The sequence below is a fragment of the Lygodium microphyllum genome, unplaced genomic scaffold, assembly GCF_053477565.2.
Source record: "Lygodium microphyllum isolate KBCC unplaced genomic scaffold, Lygodium_microphyllum_v1.1.10 scaffold_33, whole genome shotgun sequence".
NCBI lineage: Eukaryota > Viridiplantae > Streptophyta > Polypodiopsida > Schizaeales > Lygodiaceae > Lygodium > Lygodium microphyllum.
Window position 1 is genome coordinate 4081935 of NW_028229516.1, and position 10322 is coordinate 4092256.

Sequence of the window (10322 nt, forward strand, 5' to 3'; positions counted from 1 at the left end):
AGGCAAATTGATGAGTATGCCGATATGTTGGTTAAATGTAAGTTGTCTTCTGTTGCATTTAAGGAATGGACAACTAATATGCAGGATAAGTTTGGTGGTGAATTGGATTTGTTGGCTAAAGAAAATGCTAAGTTGAAGGCTAAAAGAGTATTATTGGATGCCCGTTTACAACCTCTTCTTAAAGTGAAACAACAAATCTTGAGAGATATGGAGGTTGATCTTGATGGATCTATTTTTATGCAGCAAGATTTGACATCAATGAGAGCTACATTGACTTCCTTTATGCATGATCAGTGGGTTGGTATAGTTGCTAGAATGTCTTAGGTTATTTCTCAGCCATATGCAGTTTTGCAGCAGACATTTGTGTCTGAAAACATGGAGACATTGATTCATGAGAAAGATATGTTAAAGGAAAAGTTGGATGTTATGCAGGCTGATTAGGATGATGGATGTAGTGTCTGGGTTGCAGAATGTTAAGCAAATTCAGGGTTCTGAAAATCCATCCATGGATGCAATAGATATGGTCAAACCTGATATTAATAATGTTTTGCAGGATATAAATCAGTAGGTTAAGATTCAAGATCATATGGCTGATACAGTTCATGATATTGCATCTTTTGGATTTCAAGAGCATCATGTCTAGGAGCAATCTGTTACAGATTGCAATGATGCTCATGAGTCTCATAGTTCATAAGTTCTTTTGGTGTAGAATTGTCAGATCTGATTCTCTTTTTGTTCATCATAATTACATCATACTTGATATGTATGCCTCTAGGATTATGCCTTTATGTTTTGTTTTGACTGTCTCTTGAGGGGCTTATGCAATTGCAGTAGAGGGCTATAAGTATCCTACTAGAGAGGCTCTACTTATGGTTACTTTCTATGGCTTACTTCACGATGAAAGGCTGTGGGTAAGGCATAATCTTTTTCACTAGATATGTCGGGTTTTGGATGGGTTTTGGATAAAGCATTTTGACTTCATGGATCATTCAAGGGTTTGAGTCATGGCTGTGCCAGCCATCCACCGGACTGTGCCAGGTGTTAGTCATTGGCTTGACACTACATTTACCCTTAGAATGGTGTATTACCTTAGTTATTACTATTTCCTGTGTGAAGCAACCTTTATATGTCTTATGAAGTTCACTACCTCATGAAATGCAGTTTTGGGGCAGTTGCAAAAACGTGACCTGATGAGGCATTTTGTGTGTTCATCTTGTCTATCTGATCATTTATGATGATTACGCCTGATGTATGATGTTTCTACCTAATTATCAAGAGGATCTGGAAGTTGGCACCATCATGGCTGGAGTCTTGATCTCATATGTAGCATGTCTTGTGTGATTCATTCTCTGTTTTCTGATTAGTAGTGCTAAATATAGTGTATCTATGCTTTCATATGGTTAGTTCTGAGTTTCTATGATTTCTGGGTGTGAGATTAGGTATTTGCTTCATGAAGTATTCTTTGTTCTTTTATGTATTCTACATAGAAAGGGAAGCAACAGGCGGTCGGCTATGTGAGATGTAGCCAGTAGTGCTTGCTTGAAATGCTTGAACAATAAGCGGTCCATGGGTCTTGGCGGTTGAGGTTGAGCTCTCCTCCACAGTCTACTCATCAAAAACCCAAAATATCTACTTGTTTTGAAGATCAAAACTCCAAATCTCCTCCGTATATCAAGTACCGGTTAGGGGATGAAACCCTACTTTGATGCTCAATTTGAAGTACGTAAGTCCTCAAGCTTGAATCCATTGTCTCTGCAATGGAACCAAAATGAAGTGGAAGCTCATAATCGATTGCCATGACCCATGGACCACTTATTATTTCAAGCGTTTGAAACGAGCACAAATGGCTATCTCTCACCTAGCCGATACGCCTTCGATACTACGGGGGTGTAGCGAGCTTATCTTGATGCCCAAATGAGTAGCCTCCTTCCTCTCCATCCTCCATAGCCGTGCATGAGACAAGAGAAGAGAAGAGAAGAGAAGAGAAGAGAAGAGAAGAGAAGAGAAGAGAAGAGAAGAGAAGAGAAGAGAAGAGAAGAGAAGAGAAGAGAAGAGAAGAGATGAGATGATGGAGAGCTTCTCCAGCATGGTTCCTCACCCTCACACACTCACTCCCTCACACTCTCACATTCCCTCACACTCTCACACTCCCTCTATCAAGCACACACAAGTAAGCAAGAAGGAGAGAAAAAGAAGAGACTAATTTGGCCACACAGCAAAGAATAAGCTTCTCATTCACTTTTTGAGTTTATATACAAGCCCTCAATCCCTTGGGTGCCCATCTCCTTTTTACATGACTGAGTGTCTTGCCAAGGTCATCTTTTCCTATTTTTTTCTAGTTACCTTATCCCTTCACCTATGCCCATCTATGTTTTACAATTCACACAGGAGGGAGCCTGATGCTCTTTTACAAAAATTTAGTGGCATCTTTGCATTATAAAATGTGCCTTTGCCTTCGACTTGAATTTTGTAGTTGCCCTTGCGGTTGGCATTTCCTCTTTTACTCCTTGCAGGGCTGCCTTTTTCCACATTATTCCATATTTTTGCATTTTCTTTTTTCTATATTGTATTGGGATTAATAGCTAGGATGTGTGCAAACAAGCTCATTCATCTGCTCAAAAGAAACCTTGCTTGTTAGATCTGTATTCATTATTTTTTCTTAAAAAATTTGAGACATGTATCTTATCATTTAAAAGGAGGGAATGATAGCTTTTGTTAAGTCAAAGTAGTCTGAGGCATCCTCATAGAATTGACAAATCTCCCTTAGCACCCATCCTAATGCATAAATATCTAACATGGGTGTATAACAACCCTTCAATGCTATATCTTCTAACTTAGTGGCTAGCCATTTCCTTCCTACATGATCTACTTTGTAGTGATTCAATTTTCTTGCATATGTTTCATCATCATCTTGACACTCTCTAGGTCGCTTTGCAAATGCCCTTCGTTGCTATGAGAAATCCAATGCCCTGCCCCAATCTATTATTCCCACATAGCACACTTCACCAACTAAAAAAAAAAATATTTCTTGGATGTAAATTTTTGTGCATCTACCTCGCTTTGTGTAGCCGACACATTCCCAAAATTAAAGCATGTATAAAACACATTTGCAAAATATAGGTATTCGTCATATTTGATCACTTGCTAATTGACTACCTTCATCATGCCTTCTCTTGCCACTGCATGGGTGAAAAAATCTTGTGAATCATCCACACAATGAAGGGAGCTGGGTCATGAAGTCCCCAAGACTACCTCCATTAAAGTATGGTGTAATTGTCCACAGGGGCTCTTTAGCAGTGGTGGATGCAATGACACACACTAGTACTTGATGTCTAATCTGAATTATGATCTCCATACATTGCTCTTCTTGTCTTCTATAATTCTTCCCTTTATAACACTTTACACCATAGATTTTATTGTGATGAAACCCAACTACACCTATAATTTTCACTTTGAATACTGTACCATATGTACTCTTTGTAATTCTTCTCCCTGGACTATCTCATTTTCACTCAAATATATCATTGTATATACATTGGGAATATGAGCATAAAGACTATGGAGATCTCGTGCTTGGATCCTATCTTTGGAGTGGATGTGAGACTTTGCACATGTGTAGAGCGCATATTTTTCTCCTAAGAGATTGCCTACTTGACACTTCTATCAGATTTGCTTTTAGCAACTCATACTTTAGCACAAAAGCAATCTCATTTGCATACTTTCTCACCATTAAACTCTTCCCTAAAACTAGTTTTACTCTTACTCCAAGTTTCCATAAGATTCCCAATGATGCTAGAAATCCATCTAGTCATGGTGATATCTAAGTCTATCTTTCCCAAAAAGTGTCCAAGGCCTTCATTTTCTAAGTGTTTTTCAGTTCTGGAAATTACATTGCATCTTAATACATCCCTTTTCCAAGGTTCCAACAAACCTCCCTCATCTCATCATCGTCCCCATAGCTAAAATGACACTAAGTAGCTCCTATTTACATATTTCAACAAGTAGCTTTCTATCTGATTTACATAGATTTTCTTATTGCATTGTTTTCTCAATGGTACATACACGTGCTAAGTTTAGTAGATACATATAAGATAACTTGAGTTCTCTCTCTCTCTCTCTCTCTCTCTCTCTCTCTCTCTCTCTCTCTCTCTCTCTCTCTCTCTCTCTCTCTCTCTCTCTCTCTCTCTCTCTCTCTCTCTCTCTCTCTCTCTCTCTCTCTCTCTCCCTAGAATGAGAAAGCTACAATTTGCTTAGGTCAGGTGCACAACTTCACTAATCATGCTACCCCTTTGGTGCCAAGTCATGAGGACATGGGATCCAAACACCATGAGCAGTGCAGGCATAAGGAAAGCCTTATGCCTTTGTGTGCCAAGTGAGGCCTAGGATAGTGACACAAAGCAAAAAGTACAAGCCTCAAATTTGTTTAGGTCAAGTGCATGGCTACACTAATCATGGTGCCCCTTTAGTGCCAAGCCACAAGGACATGGGATTCGAATACTATCCATAGTGCAGGCATGTAAGGAAAGCCATGTGTCTTTGTGTGCCAAGTGAGGCTTGGGATACCTACACAAAGTGAAAAGTACAAGTCTCAAATTGTTTAGGTCAGGTGCATGATTGTAGTAATCATGGTGCCCCTTTGGTGCACGTGGGACTCAGACACCATGCATAGTGCGAGCATGAGGAAAGCCTCATATCTTTATGTGCCAAACAAGGCCTCAAATAGTGACACAAAGAAAAAAGTGCAAGCCTAAAATTCTTTAGGATAGGTTCACAACTACACTAATCATGGTGCCCCTTCGGTGCCAAGCCATGGGGGTGTGGGACATGGACACCATACATAGTGCAAGCATAATGAAAGCATTGTATCTTTTTGTGCCAAGCTAGGACAGTGACACAAAGTGAAAAGTGCAAGCCTCAGACTGTTTAGCTCACATATAAGAGAAAACCACACACATTTTCATCTTTATTCAATTGCCAGATTGAGCTTGCCAATGTAATTCTTGTTGTTGAAATGCTTGCCAATGTAATTCTTTTAAAATGTTCTTACTGTGTTTCACATGGACTTCAATGCATTATGTAATATTTTAATGCTTTTGCTTTGTTTCACATGGTCTTCGATGATTTTTTCCAAATGAAGAGTGTTTAACATGAAATGTTGCACGTTACCAACTCACAGATTGCTAACCAAACCTATAAGGCACTAACAGGGCACTAATCCACCATTGCTTATAACCTTCCTACTCACTTTGTGTTGCCACTAGCAATCATATTCTACTAAGCCACCAATGCTAAAAAAGCTAATAAGAAATCCATTGTACATTGCTTTGGAATGAGCACATAAGCCACTTAATGCTACACATAGGCCACTACAAGCACACAAGAATTTAGATTTTTTGTTGCTTGCTTACATTGCCAACTCAAAACACATAGCAAACACATTGCTTGTTATCCACTCACAAGGCACTAACCAACCATACAAGAAGGTCATAACCCACCACTACTTATAACCTTGCTAGTCACTTCATGCTACCCCTAACAATCATTTTCTACCAAGCCACCAACTTTACAAGTAAAAAGAAATCCAATGTAAGTTGCTTTGGAATGAATACATGGCGCACTTAATGCTACTACAAACACATAGCCCACTACAAACACATTAGCATTTAAATTTTTTACCACCCACTTCATATCCAAAACTAAACACATAACCACCACATTTCTTTTTATTAACTCACAAGGTGCTAACCAGCCCTACAAAGGTAGTAACCCACAATTGCACAGAACCTTGCTACTCACTTTGCACTGCTAGTGACAATCATTTTCTATCAAGCCACCAACCCTACAAGGTAAAAAGAGGTCCATTATATATTGCTTTAGAATGAGCACATGGCCCACTTAGTGCTACTACAAACACATCGCCTGCTACCAACACACAAGCATTTCAATTGTTTGTTACCCACTTACATTGCCAGCTCAAAATACATAGCAGTGACATTTTCTTGTTGCCAACTCACAAGGTGCTAACCAACCCTTCAAGGCACTAACCCACCATTGCATGGCATGGCATGGTCAAAAGCATTGTAGCTAGCTAGTGCAAGGGAGTGTGTGATGTGATCACATGAAGTTGAAAGTGTAGTTGAATAGTGCAAGTGACTTTGATTACCTACATTCTCATTTTAGGTTCAATCGCAATAGGTCCACCCTCATGACACATATCCTAGAGCCCCCAAAATTGAAAACATTTAGAATAAGAATGAAAAAATATTTATTTTCCTACTTGCATATGTAGAGAGTGTAAACAAGTAGTCCAACAATGTTTTGGACCTGTCATCATTACTAAAAAGCTAGCCTTATCATGTATATGCAAGCTCTCATAAAGAAACTCAAATGCATACTTGAAGTAATTTCAATAAGCATTAATGTAGAAGGGTCTCCCTATTTATGTACATTTTCTAATCCTCCTTCAATTTAGGTACTCCCTATGATATAAATACACTTCTTAGCATATAGAGGACACATAGATTGCAATTGTCTCACAAATTAGTTTATGTGATAGGATAACTTTCCAAAAATTGACCACCTACTAGGAAGAATCCCATGTGATCAAGATCTATGATATTTGTACATTGTGTGGAAGTAGAAGTACTACATAAGTGAAAAAGGGATAACTAGGCATGAGCATGAATGAAAAAGGAGGTGAATCAGAAGAAAAAATAGTACATTTACATCTAAATTTGTTTACCTCTATGCCTTGTTCTCTCATTGTTAGCCTACAATTTGTGCTTCGATTTCAAAGCATGTCTTAAAAAAATAGGTTTTTTCATGTAAGAGTGTTGATTGTAGTCATCTTGGCCAATGAAAGAAGGTCTCTATAGTAAAAGCACGAAATGGTTTGGATCTTTACATGTAATATTAACATGGATTCAATATCCATTGGAGGTCTACATAGGTATTATACATAGAGACAAACACATATGCACATAAATGTACACACATACCCACACACACACCTACAAGTAGCAAGAGGGTTAATGTGATGCAACTAGTCTTAAAAATGTTTGTAATGACCTCATGACCAATTTGATTTTTCCATGTGAGTGGTTTAGGGTTAATGTCTATTAGTAGAGAGACTTAGGTATGGGTATGGTTGGGGCAAAGCACTCTTACCATTTGGACTTGATAGAAATGCAACAGCTTTATGCTTCTTCTCTATGGCTCTTAAGATCAGGGATGATAAGCATGCACGGGCTCTCTAGGAGCTTGTTTGGTGGCAGCCCCAACAAGCTCTGTTCACATGTGCAGACATTTCTAGTTGTGGTTACAACCACCCTTCTTATCATCTTTAGATGTTTTGAGTGAGAGAGAGAGAGAGAGAGAGAGAGAGAGAGAGAGAGAGAGAGAGAGAGAGAGAGAGAGAGAGAGAGAGAGAGAGAGAGAGAGAGAGAGAGAGAGAGAGAGAGAGAGAGAGAGAGAGAGAGAGATCTTAGTCCACACAAAGGTTTGTAGGAAGTCGTTAGAACATGTCCACGAGCAGCTTGATGAGGAGGGAGCCATCATCCATGAATAATAGGCATCAATAGTAGCCCTAACAAAGTTGATTGGAGTCCTTGGAGTATGCTACAAAGCCACATAGCATTAGCATTATGTGTCATTTTTCATAGTAGTGTGATGGAGGAGGTTTGCAGTTTGCAATCATTTGGAATCATTCTCACACCAACGCAAGAAACGTAGAAATATAGTTTGCTATCTTTTTCTTTGTTGTCATTTGGAATAGATAATCATCGTTCCATGTGAGAAATGAATGGCTCACATCTACACCAATGACTTTTGAGGCAGGCACAATAAGAGGGCATAGCTTGGGAAACGTGCTTCAAAAAGATTGGCGAGCAACAATAGTGCCCGCAAAATGCAGCAACACGATGTTGGAGAGAGATGAGGAGCCTCGATTACAACGACATGAGCAAATTGCTGCCATGACACCATCATGAAACCTAGAGAGAGAGAGAGAGAGAGAGAGAGAGAGAGAGAGAGAGAGAGAGAGAGAGAGAGAGAGAGAGAGAGAGAGGGGGCACAAATAAGACGATGTTAACCCTAGTGCAAAGAAAGAAAAAATAATATTTAAAAATGCAAGGCAAAGTGGAAAAAGGCGGCTTGGTTGGAGAAATAAAAGGAAAAAAGGAAAAAATCATAAGGAAGACCTTAAAGGTTCGAGGAAAGTGCAAAAGAGAAAATGCACATTTTAAATATTAAAGCGTACTCTAAATCCTTGTAAAAGAGCATAAGGCTCCCTCTTATGCAATTTGTAAATGTAGATGGGCATGGGCGAAGGCACAATGCAAATAAAAAGGAAATAGGAGAAGAGGACCTAGGCTAAAATGGCTAGTCATTTAAAAAAGGGATGGATGTCCAAAGGGGATTAGGGTTAGGGTTTTGTATAAAATGCAAAAATTGAATGAAGAAGCTCATTCTTGTGTGTGGCCAAAACTAGCTCTCCTCTTCTCTTCTTCTTTTTCTTCTTGCTTGCTTGAGCTTGTGCTTGAGAGAGAGTGTTGACAGAGAGTGTGTGAGGGAGTGAGTGTGTGAGGGTGAGGGACCGTGGTGGAGAAGCTCTCCATCTTCTCTTCTCTTATTCTTATTCTTATTCTTCTCTTCTCTTCTCTTGACTCATGCATGGCAATGAAGTATGGAGCTCAGAGCTTGGGGATTGAGCTTGCACCTTGGATCATGGAGCTACTGGAGTGCATGAGGGAGGAGGCAACTTGATCGAGCATGGAGGTAAGCTCACTATACTCTTAGGTATGAGAGCGCGTATGGCTATGTGAGAGGTAGCCATTGCACTTGGCTTGAAACACTTGAAATGATAAGTAGTCCATGGGTCTTAGCAGTCAAGCAAAAAGTTCCCACATTTTTGGTTCCACTATTGAGACCAAAAGGATTCTAGCTTTGAGTGCTTGCACACTCTGAATCGAGCATTGAAGTAGGGTTTTTCCCAAGTTGGTGCTTGAGGTAGATAGATAGGAAGCAAGGGAGTTTGGAGAGGTATTTGATCACCTCAGCAAGTAGGTTTTTTGATTTTTTGGATCTAGATGAGTAGGTTGGACTAGTGTAGGCTTTTGGTTGTGAATGCATTAGGATAAAGAAAAAATAAGAAAAATAAGGTTATGCATAGTAGGGTTTCTGCTATTGTAAACATGCCAAACAAGGAAAAAGGGAGAGAAAAAGAGCTTCAACATGTAATGCATCAAAACGAAGAAATGACAAAGATCAAAATTGAGGTAGAGAGGGACTTTAATAGGCTAGGAACATGTGGGAGAGCTCATTTGCTCATTTGAGAGAGAGAGAGAGAGAGAGAGAGAGAGAGAGAGAGAGAGAGAGAGAGAGAGAGAGAGAGAGAGAGAGAGAGAGAGAGAGAGAGAGAGAGAGAGAGAGAGAGAGAGAGAGAGAGAGAGAGAGAGAGAGAGAGAGAGAGAGAGAGAGAGAGATTTTGCTCGGCGATCTTTGTTGCAATGTGTTTTGTAGGTATGTTTTGGATGTTGTTTGATGCTTGTTGATGAGTGTCAACACCTTGGTTGTAATCATTAGCATAAGCCACCACTGTAATCGGATGTGCACTGCAAGGTCTGATTGCCCTAATTAGACCATCTGATTTTCATCCATTCAGACACCCTTCCCTTGTCCAAGCCACCAGAATTGGATACTTAGACCACTTGTCCACTTGGACACATGTCGTTTGTCATCTGAGTCTCCAAACTTGGACCACCCTATTCGGATCGTCCTACTAGGGCTTACCAATTGGACCATTTGACCTGATCGCCTAAAATTTTTGGCACTTGGACTCAAATAGTTTGACTAGACCCCTCGGACTTGGACCATCCAAGTACACCACTCAGATATAGCTAGAATTGGAGAGTCCAATTTTGGGAATTGGACGACTGATACTTAGATACTAAAAACAGAACTTGAGAGCTAATAAAACTAGCATACCATAGGTACCCAATCTGGAGTTGAGCAACACCCTCATAGGCCTCTAGACACATCAAAAAGCTCATATAGCCTCCAGACTCCAAAAATTGTGACTTAGAGGCCTAGGAAGCGACTGTGAACACAACCTCTTAGACCACCCATCCAAAATGTCTTAAAGGACCTAAATGAACTTGTTGGAGTGACCAGCACCTAAGGAGTGGACTAGAAAAGTGTGTGTTGTACCACATTGTTTTCATCATAGTCACACACTGCATAGATAATCACTTGAAGTGCACCTAGAAAGTTGAAAGCCTCATTTCACATTGCACATGAAAGAAAACACCCCATAAGCACCTGAA